The sequence below is a fragment of the Mustela erminea genome, chromosome 14, assembly GCF_009829155.1.
Source record: "Mustela erminea isolate mMusErm1 chromosome 14, mMusErm1.Pri, whole genome shotgun sequence".
Lineage (NCBI taxonomy): Eukaryota > Metazoa > Chordata > Mammalia > Carnivora > Mustelidae > Mustela > Mustela erminea.
This window is the reverse complement of record NC_045627.1, coordinates 87,652,868-87,677,793: the sequence shown is the minus strand read 5'-3', so window position 1 is coordinate 87,677,793 and position 24,926 is coordinate 87,652,868. Positions and strand designations below refer to the sequence as shown.

The following is a 24,926-nucleotide window of genomic DNA, read 5'->3' as shown; positions in this document are numbered from 1 at the left end:
AAATCATGACTCTTAGCAAATAGTGGAGGCTTTCCTCATAGTCCATTTTCTTGAACTGTTCCTCGCCCTGGAATTCAACCCAGCATGGCTTAGGAGGTGTTTGCTCCAAGGGCGTGATAGTGTAGACACTGGGGACCGCAGAGGGGAAGGCCTGCACTCCCATGGGCATCCCCGTCCACCTTCAATGTCCACTTCAGATGCCACCCTCCGACCCTGGAGGGGCAGGCACCCAAATCCCCAGGTGCCAGCACATACCATCAGAGGACCCAATGTCATTAAGACAACAATTCTTCCCAACTTGGTCTATAAATCCAACGCAATCATAATAAAAATCCCAGCAAGTTATTTTGTGGCTATTGGCAAATTCATGCTACATTTACATAAACAGGCAAAGACCCAGAGTAGCCAATGCGATGCTAGAGGAGAACAAGGTTGAGATTGCCACCACCCAGCTTCAAGTCGTCCTATGAAGCTACGGTCATCAAGATGGTGTGGGGTGAGCACAAAAGCTAACAATCAGGGCAAAGGAACAGAACAGAGTCCAAAAATAGACCCACGTAAATACAGTCAACCGATCTTTGACAAAGAACAAGGCCAGTGCCATGAAGAAAAGAAACTCTTTTCAACAGATGGTGCTTGAGCAACCGGACATCCATTTGCAAACAGAAAAACAAAACAACAACAACAACAAAACAACAAAAAAAACTTTCTGCAGACTCAGATCTCATGCACATCCTAGTAATTAACTCAAAACTGATCACAGAACTAAATGTTAACACTGAAAACCAGAAACCCCCTGAAAGATCACACAGGAGAAAACGGAGATGCCCTTGGGTGTGGTGATGCCTTTTTTAGACACCATCAAAGGCACAATCCACAAAACAAAGAATGGATAAGCTGAACTTTGTTAAAAGTAAAGTATTTCTACTGCCCAATGCAAAATTAAGAGAATGAGAAGACAAGTCACAGACTGGGAGAAAAACATTTGCAAAAGGTGTATCTGATAAAAGATATCTGCTATCGGTAATACACAAAGAACTCGCAAAACTCAATGACAGGAGAATAAACAACCTGATTGAAAAATCGGGAAGGAGCCAGGCAGCTATCTCACTGAGGGAGGACAGATGGACGCCGGATGGGCCCAGGAGAGCAAGGTCCACACAAACGCCACCAGGAAACGGAAACCCAAACAGGAGACACCACTGTGCACGTGCTACAACAGCCCAAATCCAGAACACGGACAACACCGAGTGCTGACAAGGATACGGATCAACAGACACTCTCGGGCATTGCTGGGAATGCAAAATGCTACAACCACTTTGCAAGACACTTCAATGTTCTCTGAAAACAACAAAACAAAACAAACCTTCATCGTACAATCCAGCAATCACACTCCTTGGTATTGAGCACAAGGACCTGAAAACTTACATGGACACAAAAACCTACCTATGAATGTTTAGTCATAATTGCCAAAACCTAGGAGAAACTGACAGGCCGCTTGGTGGGTGAACAGATAAGTAAACTGCGGAACATCCAGGTAACGAAATACTGCTCAGCACTAAAAACAGGTGAGGTGCCAAGCCAAGAACAGACACGGGGGACCCTGAAGTGCCCACTGCTCAGTGAAGGGGCCAGTCTGAAGAGTCCACATGTAGTATGGGTCCAGCCGTCTGAGCTTCTGGAAAAGGCAGTACTATGAAAAGAGTCAAAAAGAAGAGCAGTTGCCGGAGGTCAGCAGAGAAGGAGGGGTGAGTCATCTCATGATTCAGGAAAACGAGAGCTACATGCCCTGGGCCTTTGTCAGAAACCCATAGAAACCCACCATCGAGCACGAACCCTAAAGCACAGCACGGACTTTGAGAGTCCAAGTCCGGGTTAAGGTCACGGATGCTGACCGGTGCACCGCTCTGATTCCGGGCGCTGACTGACGGGCTGCGTGGGCGCAGGGGCAGGGGCTATAGGAGAAATCTCTTTACTTTCCACTCCATTTTGCTGTGGAAGTGAAACCTCCCTTAGAAAGAACATCTATTAAAGAAGTCGGGGTGCACGTCCTCACGCTCCCTGCCGGCCTCCTGCTGCCACACTCGTCCTTCCCACCTCTCTCCGCCACACTCGAAAGGCGCGCGCGCCCCACGCCTCCGCAGGACGAAGCCCAGAGCCGTGCGCGGGGCCGGATCGGGCCGTCCTCGCACGCTCGCCCCCAGCACAGCCCCTTGCACACCCACAGCCCATTCCCCTGAGCCCCAGGGACACTGAATTTGAGCGAGCCGCTGTCAACCATGTTTCTGCCAAGCCCAGGTCTGGGGCAACGCCGCTTTGATTTGCACACTCGGTGCTCAGCGCAGGAGCGCCCCGTGCGCCGCTGCAAACGTGCCCACCCGCCGCGCATCGACGCACCCCGCGCTCTCCAGCACATAACTGCGTGTTCTGAATAATCTGCGTGACAACTCGCGACGCATCGTCGCACACCTTTCCCCGTGCACAGGATCGACGGCTAAGCGCTCCCAGACGTAGGCTGCGGGGACGACCACGGGCTCGCGCCTCCTGTTCGCCTCCTTCTTGATGCCTCGCGGGAACCCGACCTGTCGCCTTCTGGGTCTGAAGTTGGCCTCCACGGGCTGCCGCTGCTCCTTGACTTGTCAGTGGCGCCCAAAGTTTTCCTAACTCTCCCCGTGGATGGGCCTTCGCATTTCTCACTTGATTTTTTTTTTTTCTTTTGCCACAATAAACATCCCTGTGCATATGTCTTTACTTATTGTCCCTGGAATAAGGGCAGAGTCTGACTTGTCATCTCTTTCTTCCCAGCGGTTAAGCAGCATCAGACACCGAGGAAGTGACCGGTGTCGGCAGAGCGGTATACACACGAACGGACCTTGTCCTGTGTGTTTTAATGCATGTTTTGTCTTTTTGCTTTGGCCCTGGTGCGGTCTCCAATTAAATTATTTTATTTAAAAACTAAATTAAGTGGGGCACCTGGGTGGCTCAGTGGGTTAAGCCTCTGCCTTTGGCTCAGGTCATGATCCCAGGGTCTGGGGATTGAGCCCCGCATCGGGCTCTCTGCTCAGCGGGGAGCCTGCTTCCTCCTCTCTCTCTGCCTGCTTGTGGTCTCTGTCCATCAAATAAATAAATAAAATCTTAAGAAAAAAACTGAATTAAGTGAATACACATATTTATTTCAGTCACTTGAGGACTTCAATGCATTTTTTGTATTTATTCTTTAACATAAATTTGGAATGGTTTAGAGGGAAAATTATCATTTCCTTTATACCACTATAGTTTGTCCCAGGGATGCTTTTCCCAACAGAGAGCACCCACAACGTGACGTCTTGGGAACAGTATATCAAGAAAGTGGAAATTTCTTTGAGGCAACATATGGAAAGTGCAAGAACCAAAGTTTATTGTTGTGGGTTTGTTCCAAACGGTCCGGGCTCTGGAATCTTCCTGACTGGAGTCCGACAGCAGAAGCCCACCACGAGCACACACACCTCCTTCATTCTGAGGGTGAGTCGGTGACCCCAGAAGTTGTCTGTGTCTTAGAAGTGCAAAGGAAGCAAACATACTTGTAGAACAATGGCAAAGAAGGGTCCCCGTTTCTTCCCATCGCCACGCTGAACTATCAGCTTGAGTCCCCTTCACACGCCAGTTGTTGAACAACCACCCACCTTCCTGACCCTAAAGGGCCAAGCCAGCAGGAGGAAGCCATCTTCCTGTGCCCCCCGCCCAGCCTCTGTCCGACCTCAGCTCCACAGACATTTCTCGAACTGACCCACAGCATCTGAAGTTGGTCCTCTGACCACCTCCCTGGGTCCGCTGCGTTCCTCCGGGGTCCATCTCAGGCCACCCCCATCGCAAGGGGATGACTCACCCCGCCCCCCACGAGACCTCTCTCAGAAACATGTGGACGTTCCCCAGTGGACACTCCACGGAGTCACACTACATAACAGCAAATGTCCCGCAGAGGTGATCGACCAGGTGGGACCAGGGGAGCACCCACCACGGCAGGGCCAGCCAGGGCTACGGGTGAGACAGAGAGAGATTTTCTGTGTTCATTTATCTCACAGCAAGCAGGTGCGGACAGGGTTGACCAATCTCGGGGACGAAAACACACCACTGACAGGAAAACAAAATGGCTCCTATCCCCCACCCCCTATGGAGCTTTGAGAGAAAGAAAGCCCCGCTCAGCCCAAGGCTCTCCCTCTCGGTGGCCTCTGACTCTCCTGGGGACACATGACCTACTTCCCCGAGGACATGTTGTAATAGTGAGTCTTTGGTTTATTGCCAAACCCTGTTCCTGTCGGGGGAAGGCGACACAGAGTCCATCCACATCAGCTTCCTTCGCAACAAGGGTGACATTCAGTGTCTGTGACGTTTGTCAGGAGAGCGAAGCTTCCTCAACAAGATAGAGAGAAACACCGGTGCCCGCGGGCGACGAGCAGGAAGTCTGGCTGGCACTTGGCCTCAGGCTTGAGACACAGCCCAGACACGGACCATTTCCCCACTGCCAGCTTGCTCTGGAATCTTCTCCACGTTGACCTGCCAGTTCCTCAAGCCCCTCGCCCCCCGTCAAGCCCTGTGCACGTGTCACGGGAGGGACACAGCAAGAGGGGAAGGCTTTTCGAGACTGCCCAATCCCGGTTCCACGTTCACCAATCAGTCCAGCCACCCGAACACCAGCCACGCGCAGCCCTGTGCTGAGCTCCGGGGATGCAGGGGAGGGGTGGGGGTGCCGGGGGGCCTGCCCGCAGCGCCAGCAGAGGAAACGGCTTGCAGACACACCAGTGCCACCGGGCGCCACAGGCACTGTGACTGCCAGGACAATCCCTCCCTCTTCCCAAACCTGACCCTCCCTGTCCCCCACCCCTGACGGAAGGTGCTGCCGTCCTCCAGCTGCCTCATCCCGGGGTCATCCTGGGCCCCCCCGTACCCTGAATACCTAAGTCACTGCTTCCTGAGAATGGTGTCTTTTTAAAATTTGTGGAATTCGCTCACTTTTCTTTATCCTGTTGTCAATCACCTGATTTCAAGGCGCTCTTATCTTTCCGCGGCCCCGAAGGTCCATCGCGGCTCTCACTTGTAGCCCCGCAGCCTGCACCACCCTGTTACCCACATGAAATCAGAGGGAGCTGTCATCCCCACGGCTCCGCGTGTCACTCTCCGGCTTAAACTCTTTAAGTGGCTTTCCACGTCATACCAGCTCCTCATAAGGCCTTCACGGTCTCATCTTTGTCTACTTTAGTAACTTCATCGCCCTAGGCGTCCACGCCCACCAACCCACCCATCCACCAACCCATCCACCCACCAACCCATCCACCCACCAGCCCACCCACCCCCTTACCCACCAGCCCCTCTCCCCATCCACCCACTCATCCACCATCCACAGTCCTTACGGCACACCTCCCAGCCCCGCTCCTCCAGCCTGACCACCACACTGTCACTATGTCACCACCACCACACTGTCACTATGTCATCACAGCTGTGGTCTTACTCTTCATTCCCAGCCCTGCTTTATCCCTCAGTCTGTTCCTGGATCTTCATCCTGCCCCTACACAGGCACCCACCCTGGAACTTGGCCCTTCCAGCAGCCGGGCTCCTGTCGGCTGCTGCCTCCAACCTACCCCCAGGGCTGACCTGTTTCCCTGAAGGGAACACCTTCTTCGCTCAGGGGTTCCATAGTGTGGAGACTCCCAATTTGTTGGAACAAGCCCATGACTTCTTATTAGATTCCCCTGCCCAGTACCAATGGAAGCCACTTCCTCCTCCTTCTTCAAAGTCTACAGCCAGGTCAGACCAGACGCCCTCTCCGTATGCCTCAACCAACACCACACGCCCCAGTGGGGAGGCTCAGCTCTGGGCATGGCCATGCCCAGCCCACGTGTTGAAGCTGGGGCTGGCGAGTGTGAAGCCTTCTGCGGCAGGCGGGAGGCCACGGGCTGCTCCCAACCATCCTTCCATGGGCCAAGAAAATTCAGGAATCAAGGAGCTTCAGAAGAATCCCCAAGGCCTTACATGCTAGGAAAGGACTAGCAAAGTCTTTTTCCTTAGACTCAGAGGCCACAGAGGGGCAGAGACAGGCCAGGGAAAAAATGTTAAATCATCCTGATGTAGTCGAGATGTAGATCCTGATGTAGAGTTCGAGAGATGAATGTGGACCGCCGGAGTACTCAGAAAAATACACACTGACAGTACTTGATATAGACACCATGAATATATGTGAACTACACGCCCAGGGACGGTTTCCTTAAATAACCCCTCAAGTTTAAAGTACCCCATTATTTTCATTAGGACAGACTATGCCGATGCCTGGCAGGGTTAATGACAGACAAAATTATGAAAAATTTGTTAGGGTTTCTGTTAGACCCAAGAGATAAAGTGGTAAGTCACTCAGGTATCCTGGCCCGTGTGATAAAAATTACTTCCTAGTTTCAAGCAGTCTTGGCCTGTAAGCACAGAGGCAGTCCTCGGGTCCCTGCTCTTGTAGGATTTTTTTTTTAATTGTGGTAAAATCTGTATAACATAAAATTTACCATTTTCGTGCTTTTCCGAGGGTACCATTCAATGACCTCAAGTACACTCACAGGGTGACTACCGCCACCATCATCTGCACGTTTCCAATCCCCCAAACTGAGATCCTGCGGCAAGTTGAAATCAAACAGCAACCACCACACCGGCTCCCGGGCAACCTCTACCTGCTGCCTGTCTCTGTGAATCTGCCTGCTTCTAGGTACCTCGTGTAAGCAGAATCCCACAATATTTGTGTCTCCGAGACAGGCTTACTTGACTCAGCGTAACGACCTCAAGGTTCGTCCACACTGAGTATCTGGCAGCTTCTCCTTCTTTTTTAAGACTGAATAATGTTCCATTGTTTGGATGGACCACATTTTGCTTATCCCTTCATCCGCTCATGGGCCCTTCCTATGATGTAGTTTTCAGATCTGAACTGAGTTTGATCAAGCTGGCCTGTCAAACGCATAGGCTTGTTAGCTGATGCACTTTTCTAAATCAAGTGCACTTGTACAATGTAAAGAAAAATTTTCATTTCCTAAAATCTCATTTTAGATAGGTAGGCACACAGTACCCTAACCCCTGACTTCTTCGTTTCCTCAGGATTCTTTCATTGCTAATGATTTTTATAGCCTCGGACTGCTAGCAGATGGAGCAGGGTTCCTTGGTCCTTTTCGCTTAAAATATCTCCCTGGGATTCAAGGCTCCCTTTCCATTCCCACCCATCCTCATTACTTCTGACATGGTGATCTCAAGCTTTCTGGCACGTCAAGCAGCATATCTCCACGCTCTTGATTGGGCCGCAGGAAAATTGGCCTGCGTTTGGGGCGATGCTGACCTATTTTTTTCTCTGTGAGATATTATAAAAAGACACTCAGCTTTGGAAAGAAGCACTGACATTTTGCCCGTTTTCTTTGCATTCTTCCCCACTGGTGACACAATCTGGGGTGCACTGATGAGATCCTCATGTACCCACACTTTTGCCATGGCTCTGCCCATGGCCCGGAGGGAAGATGAGCTGTCTCACTGCCTTATCTCTTCCCTGCTCTGCAAATCACCTGGCCATAGGTGAGGGCTCCAGGGCTGGTGTCCGTGAACCAAGGAGCCTGGACATAAAGACAGAGCCCTCAGGTGTGCCGAAGGGGACTTGGCTCACGTAGTTCTGGGGAGGTGGACGAAATGGAAATAGGTATCTTCTGGAAGTAAAGAAATGAACCAAGAACGCATCAGCTGGAGTGGAGATTTAACTGCCCAGAGACCAATGCAGCAGGAAACATACCCTCTTTAGCTCATCTGGTGTCAGAAAAATTTTATTTAGTTGCCCACGTTTTTAAATTGTAGCATTTCCCAAACACATCTAGGTGCACAACATCACGTGAACCACCAGATGGAATCCCGGGGGCTGCGGTCTGTGCACCTGGCCGGGGGCGGGGAGAACCTGAGCAGCAGCGCCCCCTGTGGCCACGGCAGGTGCTGCTCCTCCCAGCTCAGGCCTGCCTGGCTCTCCTGGGCCACAGACCACACCTGCTTGCCAGGCAACTATTTGTGACCCCGCCGGAGCTACTGTGCCAGTGCCGGGAACTGGATGGCCACTCCATTAATATGTGTTGTTCCCACAATCGCTGAATGGTGGCTGCCTAAGAATCCTGGGATGGAGACAGAGGAGGCTGAGTTCCGGTTGGAAGGAAAGTTGAATCTGAAGTTATGTTTAACCTTCGGAACCACTCAAATCCAGAGCACCGTCCACAGCCTAGTGCAAGCCCTGCCTTTTCAGTGGCACTGACCCTGACCTCTCAAACAGTGTGGGGCCTCTTTCCATCAACCCTGCTCTTCTTTTTGATTCTACCCTGACTTTGCCAGCTCAGGGCCTCCTCCTGGCTCCACGTTCTGTTCTGCACAGGATCAGGGGGGAAGCCCTTCATGAGTTCATGTCCAAGCATAACACTGCGGCCCTTCTGAGTGCCAGGGGCTGCCAGGCCCAGGAGTACAGGGCAGAGGGCACAGTCTCCAGGGGGCACAGAGAAGCACACTGGGGGGTCATACGATGCAGAACAGGAACGATGACAGAGAGCAGATCTGTACACTTCTTCATTGTCTTCCAGCACTAGACGAGTCCTTCTGGCACCAGTTCCTGGTACCATGCCTGGCTCACAGCAGGAGCTACAGCAAGACTCGGTGAAGGAGGGACTGTCCTGGGGGTACGGGCAGCAGGAGAAGCCCTGTTCCATGGGTGAGGGAAGAAGTCCCTGAGGGCTTCTTGGAGGAAGGAACAAGGTGCTATGTGAGCCAAGGCTTGGATAAGGGCTGCACGGCATGGGGCCTTCTCAGGCTGCATGGACAGCACAGTGAGCCAGTTCAGTTCATTAGGAGGGGTGTGAACCAGAGCACGGCTGGGGGACAGCGGGACGGGAGGTGTGAGGCTGGCTAGGATCTGGAACAGCCTCTTCTCTAGGCTGAGCGAATGGATGAAGACACCAAGGAGCTTCTAGGGCACTGAATCAAGGAGGCATCCAAGTCAGGGCAGGGTCGATAGAAAGATGTCCTGGGGATGGGGGTATAGAATAGACCGGAACCCCAGATGCACTGGACTGTCAGCCACTCCACATGGCCCACCTCCAACAGCTTCTCCTTGGGGGCCCATCTCTTCCCTCCACTCATCTGGGCCCTGGCCCCAGCCCTGGCATATGCAATACGTCTCCTTGGGTTGCTCTTCCCCTTCCTGTGTATCTGAAGGGCCCCTCCATCTGTCCTGGGATCCCAGGGAGGACCGGGCCATATTTCCTCTCTCCCCGTATCCCCCTGCCACCACCCCACATGGACCTACAGTGGTCTGCACCCAGCTGACCTTTCCAAAATGTGTGCTACAACTGCTCCTGATAACAAAGAATCCTATGTTTGGGCCTCTGGCTTGCTTTTCTTTCTGGAATCACTAGACCTAAAATGTGAGAATCCTGTTTAGAGACTGCAAAACGCACTCATCTTCCAAAGATAAAACTTAACATGCGTTGGATGTTTGCTCTAGGAAAGTATGAAGTTGAAAAATAAAGAACAGTGAAGGAATCCAGAAAGGGTCGTCCCAGGAACTCTGTAACTGACGGAGGGATTGCGAGCGCGAGGGAAAGGTTCTCAAGTCACACGTCACTGAAAAAGCTACAATGTGAACCACAAACAAATGATTTCACTAGCTGAAACATCTGGAAAAGCATTTCACTGGAATGTTGGGCTATTTAAAGATCATGAATGATGGGGATTAGTTCATAGCCTGTGTTCAGAAAGGCATTCATGAACTTGGGTCCGCAGAGAGGGAGGCAATTCTCAGCATCAGGCAGCTAGTGCGCACCCGGCTCCTCCAGCTCTGCAGAAGATCTGAAACACAGTGTCTTAATTCACCCCAGTGGGGAGCACCCTGGGATCTTTAGGTTCGGACAGGGCCAGGGAGGAGAGATCTGGGGGCCTGAGGATGGAGATCACTGCCTTCTGGCTCTGTTCCTGTTCTTCCAATTCCAAGTAGTTACAGTAGTAACTGTACTAACTCACACACTTTCCTCCAGTAGCAAAAAAAGAATATAAAGAGGTAACATCATGTGACTCTATCTTAAAACTTAAAAAAATAAAAAAGTTAAAAAGAAGTACTATTGATCCAAAAATCCCACTTTGGGGTATATGGCCAAAGGAAATGAAATTGCTATCTAGAAGAGACAGCTGTACCCCCAACGTCATTGCTGTTCACCGCAGCTTTATTCATGATAGCTAAGATGCGGGAAAAACCCAAGCGTCTGTTGATGGATGAACAGATAGACACAATGTGAGACAGACAGACAGACAAATGACATTATATATTATACACATACGTGTCTCTGTTATATGTACATTATATATAATACACTACATACATGTAATATATTACACATATCTTATATACCCATATGCATTATATGTGCATAATGCAGTACACATATATACATTATATATAACGGAATATTATTTAGTCTTTCAAAGGAAGGAAACCCTACTACTTCTGAACGGGCCGGGAGGACACTGTGCTGAGTGAAATAAGCCTGACGCAGAAAGACAAATACTGCATGATCTGACTTACATGTGGAGTTTCTAAAAAGTCAACCTCACAGAAGCAAAGGGTAGAGTGGTGGCTGCTGGGGGCTCGAGTGGAGGGAGCAGAAGGTGCTGTTCAGAGGGGACAGACCTCCAGCCACAAGACAAACGGGTTCTGGGGGCGACTGCACAGCACGGCCACTACAGTCGGTACTACTGAACCATGTTCTCGAAAGCTGCTAAGGGAGCAGATGTAAGTATTCTCACCACACGCCCATCCAGGTAAGGATGGGAGGCGATGGCCCTGCTTATCAGCTTGACTGTGATCATTTCATTATATGTGTATCAAACCCTCAAGTTGTACTCCTCAAACAGATACAATAAAAAGTAACATTCATTCTAGAAATATCATGGGCTGAAGAAAATACAAAATTACACTTTACAAAATGTCTATTTAAGCAACAAATGACGAAGCGGGACCCCCTCAGAGCCGAAGCTGTGCAGCTCACCCGCACAGGCCTCTAATGAAGGGGCTGCTGTGCTGGCTCGTGCACAGCAATGATCTCATACGGTCAATTTCCTTAACACTAAAGAAACTGAGTTCCCAACAGGAGAGTGATTTTGCACACGAGTGATGGCGGACATGGGGAGAGGGCTGGTCTCCTGACTTGAAGCCAGCATCCAACAAGGATGCTTTTTGGACACCCAGGGGAATGAAAGCTTAAATATATATATATATATATATGGTCATATTACATACTTGAATATGATTCATACACCTTTATTAATACATCCAGGGAAGAATCATAGGGTTAACTCACAAGCACACGCACACTTCTAAGTAGTTTATTCAAAACAAAAACAAAAACAAAAACAAACAAAAACAAAACAAAACATAACGTAACATAACATAAAGCACAAGTCGGGAGTTCTTCCCTTTCTCCCTCCTGAGAGATTGATTCTACCCGGATGAAAAACAGCCCCAGGACCTCTGCTTCCCCGTCTGCAAAATGCCATTCCTGGTTTGGGCAATTGCTTTCAGTTCACAGAGTCCAGGATTCTAATGATCAATCACACTCCTGGTTTCACTGGGCAAGTGTAGAGTTGCAAATCACCCGATTTTCAACGATTCCACGATGAGTGAGCAGTACGGGTGCTGCAGAGGAATTTTAATCAAATGATTCACAAGGAGGTGTCTTTTATTTCTTCCTGAGGTGGGGGAAAATGCAGATTTTTAAAAAGACATCGTCATGTGAAATACAGCTTAAGTCAAGTATTTCAAACCTTAATTCCCATTAGTAAAAATGTTGGAGCCCGGTCACTGGAATCAATACCTTCACGTGATTCTGCATTTTGTTTGTTTTTCAAGTATTTTCAGGAATAAAAACATCAGCATTCTGCTTGCTGGAGAATGCAATTGTCTCTGGAGGGAAGGGCACGGGCATGCAGGCGTTTGGAGTCCAGATCTCCTCCTATGTCTATTGGTTCTTAGAGAACTAAGCCTGCCTGCACTGCACCAAGAATCATTATTACATCTTTTAAAAGGACAGCAACAACAAACACGTGGTCATCTTTAAACTGAACTGGGGGCTCCTGGGTGGCACGGTCAGTTAAGAATCCATCTCTTGACTTCAGCACAGGTCCTGATCTCAGGGTCGATGAGACCAACCCCTGCATCAGGCTCAGCGCTCAGCATGGTGTCTGCTTGGAGTTCTCTCTTTCCCTCTACCCCTCCCCCACCATGCTCGCGTTCTCTCTCTCTCTCAAATAAATAAATAAATCTTTAAACAGAATTGGAATTAAAAACACTTAGCTAATTAGCCGTGAGAATACCAGCAGGGGGAACAGTGCAAATATTCCATGAGCTGGGGAACTGCAACACCCATTGGGCTGGGTTTCAGAATCAGTGCTTCCATAAGGTGACGGCTCCAGGAAAGCCCAGACGTAGATACATATATATAAACTAGCCACCATTAATTAAATACCATAGCACTGAATAAACAGTTCAAATAATGTCAAGTTTCAAGTAATGTCAAGTTACAAAACAGTCTTGATACAAACTTGACCATGGGATTGCCTCTGCTGGGCCACGATCAGTGAGGTTGGTACACTTATGTTTATTTTTTTTAAATTGTAATTGTAGTTGGCACCCAATGGGACATCAGGTTCAGGGGTATAAGACAGTGATTCAACTTCTCTCTATGTGTCGCTATGCTCTCAAGCGTAGCTGACACTTGGACAGTACCACGGACTCTCTTCCCTGGCTGTGCTTTTTAACCCCATGGCTCCTTCATTCCGTAACTGAAAGCCTGTAGCTCCCATTTTTGCTTTTAAGTATAAGGTAGACATCAGCCCCCTGGGAGGTTTTATAAATAGAGAGTAATTTTCAAATTTAAGTAAAAACTGGAAGGCGTATTGTGTTCAGCAGAGTGCGTGGGGCTAGGCTGTGGGGGCGGGGGCTGCAGAGAAAGGGTTGTTCGCCCCGCGAGTAAACTTCTGGTCATGTGAGGGGAATGGGTCCTAGAAGCGACAATGCTGGGACTCAGAGGTCATGTGCATGTCACGGAGGAAGATGAGGAAGGGCAGAGGGAAGAAGGCCACAACATTAAGCAGCAAAATCTCTATGTATTTGCCTCACGGTCTCAGAAAGGAATCACACGGTTTTGAGGCTTAGTCTAAATGACTGACACCGGGAGATTTTTCCAGAGGTTCCTACCTTGGTGAGGACCCTAGGGAAGGGGCTATGACTGCCTGGGTTCTTAGCAGACCCTCTCTTGGGCACTGGTGGGAGACTGTAGCCCTCAGTATCTCCAGCATGACCCTGTGGGGTGCGGGGAGCAGCTCCAAGCCCAGAGTGTTTTGCAAAATTGTCAGAGAAGGTGCCCTTGGGTGGAGATGGCCTTGACCAAAGAAGGGAGCCCCCACCTTGGGCCAAACTAGGCCACACGGATGAAGGAGAAGGCCCAGACGCGGCTCCGTGCTGAAGGGCGCGCAGACCTGCCAGTTGCGTCTGGACACGGTGAGCATCGGTCATCAGGAGGACGAGGAGGGCAGAGCTGCCCCGGCCCGGGGGTGTGAGCCTCAGAAGTGAGCAGGCCTGAGGTGATCTCACACCCAAAGCCTGAGAAGCCCCGGGGTGAATCTTCATCACAAAATCTCTGCCTCACTCATGGCCAAACAGCAACACCTCTGCGGCCAGGGCCACCTTTGAACCACGCGGGCAGGAAAGCTCAGCCTCCTGGGCAGAGAAGGAGGAGGGGAGCCCCTACCGCCGGCAGCAGCCGGAAGGGCAGCTGGTGGGCCAGGAGATGACACTGCCAGTCCTACGTCCCCGCTGCCAGCCTCTCCATGGAAACTGGAGGAGAGAAGGACAGACACAGATGGCGCCCCTGCTAACAGGAGGGTTCGCAAGCACTGCCACGGCCCGTGGAGGCAGTGATAGTGAGGGGGGCAGAACCAGTGGGACCCGGGGTCAGCAGGAAATCCCGGGGTGGGGCACAGACAGCCCCATGCTCAGCACGGCCAGTGACACAGTGGTTCTATTCCTAAAGAAGGAGGCCTCCCAGGGGGTGCTGCCCCCATGCCTTGGACACACCTGGCTGCCTCCTGGAGCTTTGTCTTACGGACGGGCCACCACCCCCAGCCGTGGCAGCCACTGTGTCACCATGCTGCCAAATCTCGCTGGACCGTGGGGTGGTGACCAGCTTCTCCTCCTTCCCCATGCAAAAGGACAGGGCACACTGCCCATGTCCCATGTAAGCTGGGCAGAGTCAGGGTAAGCTGGGGAAGTGACCAAGTCCAGCATCTGTCACATCCTAAAAACATGCTTCTGCTTGGGGAGGAATGCAGCATCCCAGGAAACTCGAACCACCACCGAGTCTGCCATGATTAGGTTTTCCCGTTGGACGACATGGCCAAGTTACGCGGACAGAGAGCATCTTACCCCTTGTGGGTGGATTTGACAGACATGTCCCAAAGGGCCAATGTGTGTGACCTTGTCTCCAAAGCAAATTAATATTCCAACACCTTGAAGGACAGGACCATCATGTTAACACAGCAGTGTTCACACTTGGGCTGGCGATGGGGAAGCGATATGACGGGTCCTGTGAGCTACGTCCCCATCTGCAGACTGGGCGGGCGCCTGGCGGCTCCAGGAAGCTGCTAATAGCGCCAGAAAAAGGGGAAGGCGAGCCTTTTTTTTTTTTTTTGCTTTCAATTACAAGATTATCCCCTGCAAAGAACCTTTATTGCAAAAAACTCATTTCTCTAGAGTGGTTCCCAAATTTCTCAGAACAAGTGTGAGAAAACTAAGTGGCAATCACTAGTCTCCCCCTCACCCCTCCATGCGCATGTGCGCGTGCACACTGGGTTGTCCAAACAGCAAGTACCGAGCTGCCCCCAAGGTAAAGATTATGTTCTTTTTTTTAAAAAAATTATTTATTTATCTGACAGAGAGATGGTGAGAGGGGGAACACAAGCAGGGGGAGTGGGAGAGGGAGAAGCAGTCTTCTCACCGAGCAAGGAGCCTGACACGGGGCTCTATTCCAGGACCCCGGAATCATGACCAAGCTGAAGGCAGGTGCCTAACACCTGAGCCACCCAGGCGCTCTACAGATTACATTCGTAGACATCACTTCATTAAATCCTAGGCAAGATTACCATCCCCATAGCAGGAACAGTGACACCTGAAACCACAGAACTTGCCCCAAATGGCCCAGCTTGGAGGAGTGGGGAGCAGGGAGAGAAGACAGAGCCTGAGCTCTAAGCCTGAGCCCCTGTACTCCACACGTGGGGCAGACCCATTTTCCCAGGTGGCAGAGGGTGTCCTGGGCAGCCCTGTGGAGAAAAACAATGATGTGTGTTTAAAATTACTTTCTCTGATAAACGCCAGGGAACCTCAGACATAGTCTTGATGTTATAATCAAATCACCTCTTAATATTAATTTGTGCTGATGCTTGCAAAGAAATCCCTAGGAAACCTAAATTATGCCGTACATTTGAGCAGTTTCTTCTCTTGTGCATCAGATTCCTCTCTGAGTTTAATTTGGCTCATGGTGTAAACAATTCCTCATTTTCATCCAGAATGTGAAGCATGTTGCCATGTTTTCAGGAAGGAGAAAAATCATCTTAATTTATGTAAAGAGAATTCCTAAAGATATGTATAATGGAGTCCATGAGGCGTAAACACCAAATGTGTAAATATCACAGAATTATCTCAGCACATATTGTCTCAGAAATGGAAACAAATCCCTCGGCTGCAAACAGTCACTCAGGAGAACCTTGAGTTTTGTGATTTTGCTATTAATGTGCAGGGGTGGGGCGCTGGGATGCAGAATTCTGAGAGCATCCCCGAAGATCCCCAGCCCTCGGCTTTCTTCATCCAACACTAACGTCGGTGCAGCTGGGAAAGGACCGTGCAGATGGAATTAGGGTTCCCGATCAGCTGACCTTAACCCAGGAGAGCATCCTGGATTATGGAGTGGACCCTGTGTGGTCCCACGAGCCCTCAAGGGCACCAGTGAGAGAGACGTGGCAGCGGTGAGCGCACGGATACCAAAGCAGGAAGGGGACTCCCCGACGTGCTGGCCCGACGCTGGAGGACGGGGACCAGGAGCCACAGAGATGGGATTCCTAGACCGGAGGGTCACCCAGACAACAGTCTGCATGAGAACGCGGACCCCACCAACTGACCTTGGAAATGATTCATCCCCGAGCCTCCCGTAAGAAGCAGGGCCCTGCCAGCAGCCCCAAATTCATCCTGTGAGCCTCTGAGCAGTGAGCCAGCAAGATGCAGACAGACGCTGGGCTGGACTCTGACCTCCGGAACCAGCCACTGGTATCACTGCGAGCTACTGCCCTTGTGCAAAGTTGTCACAGCAGCAACAGGAACCTCAGACGGCTGAGTGGGAGAGTGGCCAGGAGCCCACGCCTGTGCAAAGGAGCCAGATGCCTTCTCCAGCCTCCTGTCTCTGCAGGCTACAGAAAAACCATAGAAGTGACACCAAAACGGAAAGCGCCTACTGAGTTCAGAGGACTTGCAATGGACTCCCGGGGCGCCTCCTTCCTTAGAACTGTCCCGGGCTTTGTGCCCACGGAGAGCTTCACTGGCACGAGAGACCGCACACAGGCGGAAGGTGAGAAGCGTTTTGCTATCTCTTACTCCCCAAATCGTAAGCACTTAACATGCGTTTGCATAGGCTGAGTGTGCCAGATATAAAATTCAGATTGTCAATTGATCACGAGTGCTCCTCCTAAAGCAATAATTAACACATGGCAGAGTTCCCCACCGCGGCATATTTTTACGTCTATGCCAAACATGAATTCTCAACATACACACTACATTTAATTTTCTCATTCAATTTCTTTTTTTCTTTCTGATGGGGGAAGAAGAGACTCCTCCATCAGGCCTTTCGTTAAATTAAAATAAAATAATAGAACACAACATTTCTGGACCTTATGCTCCTTCACAGAAGAAGCACAAAACAAAACAAATGTGTTGTTGTTAAATAAGCTTATTGTTCCTACACGTATTAGCCATGGAGGACGATATTGAAATTGAGTCACAGATTCAGTAATGACGAAGTCACACTTCGGCTGTCCACTTAAGAGTCCACAAGAGACTTTTAAAAAATATCTCAAGCAGATACAAAGCATTTTGCTGGGACCTGAGGTCTGCTGAGGAGCTGTGACAGAAACACAGGGATGAGGCAGCAAATTGTCCGTGACCGGGGTTGCAGAGACAAGCACAGACTCACGCTCGGGTCCTCCATGAAGAGCTCCTAATCCAAACGCTGGAATAAAACCATTTTCCTGGAATATATTGGTTCACATTTTTCCTGCAAATTAAGATTCTTTCCATTGGAGAAAAGAATCCAAGAGGGCCAAAGAACTTCATAAATAAAAACAGAAGAAATGCGTCCCGGCTCACTGAAGAGGAGGGGGCGTAAGGAAACCCGCCCCCACGTGAGGATGATGTTTTGAAATCCCACTTCATGTACACAGAGCAGAGAGACGATGGGGAAAGAAGGTAGTCTATTCCAGGCAGGCTGCTACCCTGGAGATGGCGCGCGACAGACTCGGAACAAGAACATGGGCCAAGTCAAAAATGTAAAGAATGAAGATATTTTAAGGGTAGTGTGTCTTTCAAGGGCTCTTAACCTTTTTGGGGACATGGATCCCTTGGGCCGGCTAGTGAAGCTCCTTCTCAGAATACTCCTTGTAATGACCTAAAATAAAATACAGAGGAGTAACAACACAATTTTCAAAATGGGCAAAAGATTTGAACAGACACGACCAAAGACAGGCACTGAAGGAATAAGCACGGGAAAGGATGTTCAACACGGGCAGTCGTTAGGGGTATGCAAATGATATGCAAATTACAGCTGCCTCGAGACCCCCCTCACTACTCACCCGTACCAAAGGCAGAAACTAAAAAAGAGAAAAACAAAAACAAAAACAAACCAAAAAAAAAAAAAGGAAAAACTGACAATATCAAATGCTGGCAAGGGTGCAAAGCAATGGGAACATTCCCGCCTCTGCTGGTGGGAAAGCAAAGAGTACACCAGCTACAGAAAACAGTTCGGAAGTTTCCTACTAAACTAAACACGCATGACACTCAATCCAGCAAACCCATCCTACTGACTTACCCAAATGAACTGAAAACCTAGGTTCACACAGAAACTTTCATGCACACTTCTAGACATTTTTACTCATACGTGCCCCAAACGGGAACCTACCCACATGACCTCCAGCTGGCGGGGAAGATGAATGGCGCGGCGGTCCTTCCGTACAACAGAACCCTACTCAGGAAAAGAAATGGATGAACTATCCATACTCATCACGGCACGAACGTTCTGAGATCCATACACCGTGGGAAGGAAGCCAGACTCAATAGGCTTTGTACAGTGTGAGTGCAAGAACATGACATTCTTGACAAGGCAAAATTAGAGGGAGAGAGAACAGACCAGTGGTCACCACGGGTTAGGGCTGGGCTTGGGTCCAAGGGATATAAGATGGCAAAGAATCTAATTATATGGAAAGGAAGGGGTAAATTTTTTCACCATCTAAATTTACAGTCCTGCTGAATTTGATTCACAAACTCTCAAGAGACCCCAGGTTTAGAATTCCAGAGCCCAGACCAACAAATGGGGACTCGAGACCTGAGGCCAAAACGGCTGGTGTTGCCTGTACCTTCAGGGGTTCCCCACTTCAGGCCACAGCTCTCACCCCAGCTGACCATGCCCGGCAGAAAGCCTTAGGGCAGGCTTGTCCCAGGAAACAGTTAGAAAAGGTCATGCTACATTAGCAGGTTCTTGGGGGCAGTGGCCATATGACCTTTGCCTCCCTAGCGCCTGGCCTAGAGACTTGATAAATCCCCGTATTTGTTAGAGAAATAAAATACCAATCTTCACTGACTTCTAAAAACACATAATTTTACTTATTTGCCATACAACCCATACTTCCAAGAAATTTGCTTTAAAAACTTTATTGCATGAATACTAAGGATTTATATAATAATTTAAATGTATAAAGGGATTTATGGCTTTATTATTATACAGCATACATTGTGGAAGAAATTAACCTGAAAATTTATAGTTGACAGAACCTAATTACACCAGCCACCGCGGATGCAAAGGACCTCCTGATTTCATTCTACAAAGAGTATTAAACTCCATCCCCCAAATAGAATGGCTTAGTGTTGTAACCTGAAATGTATACCAATCCAAGGTTTAATTTTGCTTTCAAGATTAAGCAGTACATGTGTAATTTAAAACTGATTTGAAACAGCAAACAATGTCATCAGGCTTACAATTAATGAGGTTTTGACAACTGCAAACAAATTGAACGCATAAATCTACTCACAACAATCGCTGTATTTAATAAACATGCCACTTTGCAAGGCTATTCAGCTCATTTTCGTTTCCCAGGGTGAAAGCTGATTTGTGCTGACCTTGACCTCTCCCACAGCGCTCAGTGTTTTGTTCAGCTATGAAAGTCGGGCTGAAAGCAGGATGATATGGAACTAAATGCTACAATTGTTCTCTGATGGGACATGATGAGTGCGGCCCTTATCTACCAAACACTGTGCTTTCCAAAATGTTATTTCGAAGGGAGACGCGCATTCCCAGCACACACCTCCAAGTCTGTATCCAGGACAGGATGTTTACTATTTTTCCCTTTTCATCAGGCAGTCAGTGCAGATGGACTCGGGATCAGACAAGCATGCTAATCTAACCCAGCGCAGCAAATCTGTCACACGCCCAGAAGAAATGGTTCTCAGTGCACTGCGAAAGACCATTAAAAACATGAAAAAAGGAAACGGATCGGCACAGGGAAAACCTCCGCCAGAAGGACGGATGGAATCGATTGGAAGCAATGATAATGTGTGCATTTCCAAACAGCTCAAGAGCTGCCCTATCTGCACCAAGTTTTTGACTATTTCCTTCCTGCTCACAAAGTCCAAGCTCTAAGGAAGTACCCAGCGTCCTGTCGATAGTAACAGACGCAATTTGCCGAAATAGGAGCAGGCCGGGAAGACGGCGCTGGCAAGACACCCAGACCCACAAAACAAGAGCCAACACGCGGTTTCTTCATTCGGTTAAGGGAAGTTTAAACTTTGTACAGGTGCTTTTGTAACAGGTTGAAAATAAGTGAAAGCCAGCAAATCTCCCAAATAAATCTTCACTGAAGTTCTGTTTTACTCATAAATCTGAAGGTTACCACTAATGCAATAATATGAATCTTGAGGAAAAAAAGCAATTCTGGATTACCGTATGTAGGAAATCAATATTCTCTCTAATAGTTTCCGTGGAGTGCATCAATTTTCTTAGCTAAAAAATGATGGTGCTTTCTGTATTTTATGGCTAAATACCATCTAAAATATGGGAAAAGCCACCTAAAGGGAAAAAAGCCATAATGCTTCGAATAATAATGGTAATACAATAATAATACATAGTACATTGCTTCTCGGCCTTTCCGCCAAGATCCAGTGTAATAATACAGAGTACATTAGAATGCACCAGGTACATAGGAATTACCTTCTCCTTTAATAATAAAATTAAGTCAGGAAAGTGATTCACTTTATGCCCCACCACGGAATCAGAATCATCTGTGTTCTGATACAAATGACTAAAACACCTCACTCAAAAACGTTACTTGTATTTTCTTTAACTATAGATGTTAGGCCGAGACATGACCATTTCAGAAGCGTGGTCTGGAAGGACAGAAGGAGGCGCACACATGTTGCTCGACTCCCAGGCAGCATCCCCTCCAAGTTGTTTCTCCTCGGGGAGACCCAGCATCCAGGTCTGGCCACATGCCCCGCTTAGCAAGCAGACGACCCCAGGCTGGAGTCCCAGCCCTGCTGCCTTCGAGTTCTGTGGCCTCAAACAACTCATTTCACTCATCCAAGTCTCAGTTTACGAACTTTAAAATGGGCTGATACCTCACACTCATGTAACCCTTTGACTGAAGACAACTCAGTCCCACTGAGTGAACCCACAATCTCCTCCTGCACCCTCTCATAGGGGGACATCTCACCACAATGAGTATGATTCTAGCAGCTAAAGGTCCGTGTACTTTAGTAAGACAACCCCTGAAAATAGAAGCCAGCACTTCATTTCTATCAACCACTAACCCCTGTAGGTTCTAAGGCTGGAGAAAAAAGGAGTCGAATTAGTCTCATGTGTGAGAACCTACCAGAGGGGAGGCCAGTCCACTCCACCTGCCTGTTACTGGGCAAAAAGCGAAAAGAACTCTGAATGCACCTGACCCACGGAGGCACCTGAATGGCGGCCATTATCAGACGCTCTCTCTCATGTCTTTATTACATTCTGAGAGCAGCTGCCCCACTGGTCTCCCTGCCTGCTTCTAGTTCCTCATCTGCTGGTTCTCTGTGCTCCCAGGGCCATCAGGACCGTTCTGGACTTGCAGAACCTGTCACCTGCTTGGATCGGAGCGTCTAGTTCCAGCCTGGTTTGCCACGCCCACCCCATCCAGGCTCCTGCCCCGCTGTCACCTGGGGGTCCCTCTCTGTTTTCCAGGAAGCAGCTCGAGGAAATGGAAAAATGGAAAATGGAAAAAATATTTCTGTTGTAATGTGAAAGCCTCTTACAGAAGAAAAAAAAAATGGGCAAGGTGACGTTTCCAAATGTGACTTCCCAGGTATAACAATGCCTTCACCTTTACCCATGCAAATGCTCCGAGGTCTTACTTCTTAAATTGGCTCTTTAAACAGCCTTGCCGGTAAGATAAAATAAATAGAAGCTCTTCGAAAATTGTGATAGCCTGTACTTCCTTCCAGATAAGAATCAATTATAGTGGAGAAGGGAAAAAACAAAAACAAAAAAACCCTCCGTGTGTGTGTGTGTGTGTGTGTGTGTGTGTGTGTGTGTGTGTGTTTCACACAGCATGCGAGATCGCAAGCAGTTATCTGGAAACCTGAAACACTTCCTCAATGCAAGCAGAAGAGGAAGGTTAAGTGTTGGCTACTCTGCCTTGAGAAAACCCAACATAGAGAGTCTTGATCTTCAAAAATAAAAGGGTTAAGAAGTGATTATTTGCTCTCTAAAAGGATTAACTGCTTTACAAAAGGATTATCTGCAGACTTCTAAAAGGTATTAAGCTTAGCCAGTGTCTATAAGCCACAAATCAAATCAATGTAACTTTTCAAGAATATATTAATGTCGTAATACGCGAACGGTATTGAGATGAAAAATAACCCTTGAGCTCAGTACAAAGCAGGCAGAGTGAATGTCCGCCGTTTGGGGGCCGCCCTCGCTGTCGACACTCTCTTCCTACTTCCTGGAGTCCCTTACACCTGCCGGGGCAGGGTCCCACCTGCCGGCCCCACCCTCCACGTACCTGGAGCCAGACTGTGGCAGGGACGTGCGAGGGGGTCCGACCATCAGTCCTACCCAAGGCTTCGGCTCTTCAGGGTGAGTCACAGATCCAAGGATGTTTCAGAAGCGTTCACGGAAGCCACAGCCCCGAGAGTCTGCCGCCGGCCATGCCCAGCAGCATCAGTGCCACAGACCACAGGCCACATCCTTACCGAAAGCTTCTGGTGGCCGCGCCTTAATTGTGGTCCAGAGCCTCCCCGGCTCCTGTCCCTTTCCTGCGCCGTGTTCTCCAGACTTCCGCTTGATGCTGAACTGCCCCGTCACCTTCTGTCCAGTTCCTACTCTCATCAAGTTAACCGGAGTCAGATTCAGTGCTGTCCAGCTAAAAGCCACAACTCACAGACCCTTACAGAGGGCTCCTTACCACCACGTGCTCTCTGGGAAGGGCCACTCATTCTTCCCTGCGTGAACACGACCTACCTGCGTGACTAGTAGAACACTGCAGGAAAGACACCAGGACTCCTGACATGAGGTCCTAAAAGATGTCCTGGCTTCTGCCTGGCTTCCCCTGGGATGTCTCTCTCTGGGGGAAGCCGGTGGCCGGGTCACGAGGAGGCTCAGACAGTTCTATGGGTGGATCCACGGGAAGCAGGGGCAGAAACGGAGTCCTCTGCCCACAGCCAACCTCAGCTTGCCGGTCACGGAAGTGGGCCCTCAGGTGTGAAAGGCTTTGACGGGTGGGTTGGGGCAAGACGACCAGCTCCATTCTAGAGGCCGGAAAACCTCATTAGCCTCGTTCAGAGGAACAGCCTCCTCCACGCCTGGGAATGTGCATTTCCCCAAATCCCAGGGACCCCTCCGAAGCCTCTGTGGAACACGGAGACGGTGCTGTCAGGTGGGGTTTTCTGGCTGTTGATTCTTCACAACAGCTCCTCTGTAGCAAGCTCGGCTACGGTTGCAACAATGACCCCTAACTTCTCGATTTAAAAGGTATCTATTAACCAAGAGTTTTTTTAGGAACAATGAAAGCACCAAGTTAAGAGGATTGTGCCTTGTCTTCCATGGTCTGTTACCCAGTGGGACCCTATGAACACTCGCCCAGGCTGCCCTGGTTAAGCCCGCAGTTCTCGTGGCTCGGGTTATTAAGCGCCGTGAGTACGGCCAGGGGAAGTGGGCAGAGGGAAACATAAGGACTGCGGGCCGATGGCGAAGTCCGGCTGACCTGTCCCCCGGCTATGTGACCTTGTGTCTTAAAACTATGTGGCCCACCTTCCCTTGGCCTTTCTGACAAGAGAAGCCCTGTCTGTGCCCCCAGAATTCACCCCCTTTGAAGGCACCAACCCTTTCTCAATAAAAACCCTTCATAGTTCGTTCTCACATTTGTTCCGACACCCAGGTTCCCAGAGACTTTTCTGCCTGGTGCACGGTGCTTAATGTGATTTTCAGGCATCTCGATGAAGTGTTTAAACTTCCCCCCAAAATGCGCTGAAGCCCTCCCGCGGGGAACTCACCCCCTGCGGCCAGACAAGGCAGTGTTCCCACAGAGTTCCGGGGACCTGCTCTGCAACCTCAAGGCCCTCGGCGTCCACCCACCAGAAATCAGGCGGGGGGAAGGAGCGCCTGGACGTAGGCAGAACTGCCGGAGGGTCAGTCCCCTCCCCCCCAGATCCATCCGGCTCCTGCCAGAGATCAGGGGAGACGAACCACGTGAGACCGTGAACTCCGGGGAAACACACTGAGGGTTTCAGAGGGGAGGGGCGTGGGGGGATGCATGAGCCCGGTGATGGGTATTACGGACGGCACAGATCGCTTGGAGCACTGGGTATTATACGCAAACCCTCAATAATCGATAAAATAAAGAAAATGGATCAATAAAAAAAAAATTTTAAAAAGGAGATACCCAGGAGTAAAATGCATGTGGCTTGGACACGATCTGGAAGAAAGACTGTTACTCCCCTAGAGTCGGTGGGGTCCTGGGAGAACTTTTCTCAAACAGAAACTCTCTACAGAGCCCTTCAAAAGGATTCAAAATGATTTTCAATCAGAAACAAAAGGGCAAATCATCCCATTGTGCTATTCCTCACAGACCTGCAGCACTGGCCCCGGGCACGAGGGAGGGGGACGCGGACTCCCCGTCCCCTGGACTCGTCACGCGATGAGGCAACTGGGTTATCTCCTTGAGACTGGGCAACAGCAGGGAGAAAACACTGGCTATTTCTCGGACTAGCTTTCCTATTACTCATTTCCAAAGAATGGCACGCCGGCGGCTCTGATGGGTGAGCGACCCGCTCTCGAAAGCTGCCAGAGGCCCAAGGTGGCCGAGCCACTGGCAGAGCCACGGCCGGAGCTACGGGAGCCACTGCCACGGCCGGAGCCACTGCAATCACCCCATCAATTCTAGTGTCCCGTGTGCAGGAGCGGGAGCCCGGCAGGCTCTGGGGTTCTGGAAGAAGACGCCCTAGATGTGAGGCTGTGAATGGGGAAAACCAGACGGCGGGGGGATGGGAAGGAGGAAGGGGAGCCAGGGAGAAGCCA

General features: G+C 49.7%; 1 protein-coding gene and 1 long non-coding RNA gene across 9 annotated transcripts in view; both read right to left on the bottom strand.

Moving 5' to 3' along the window:
• LOC116573148 overlaps positions 1-24,172 on the bottom strand; it is a 40,402-nt gene extending 16,230 nt beyond the window's left edge. Inside the window, exon 1 of the long non-coding RNA XR_004278618.1 lies at positions 22,414-24,172. This is a non-coding gene — a long non-coding RNA (uncharacterized LOC116573148). The remainder of the gene's footprint in view (positions 1-22,413) is intronic.
• PTPRE (protein tyrosine phosphatase receptor type E) overlaps positions 1-24,926 on the bottom strand; it is a 153,386-nt gene that overhangs the window by 116,452 nt on the left and 12,008 nt on the right. The window lies entirely within an intron of this gene.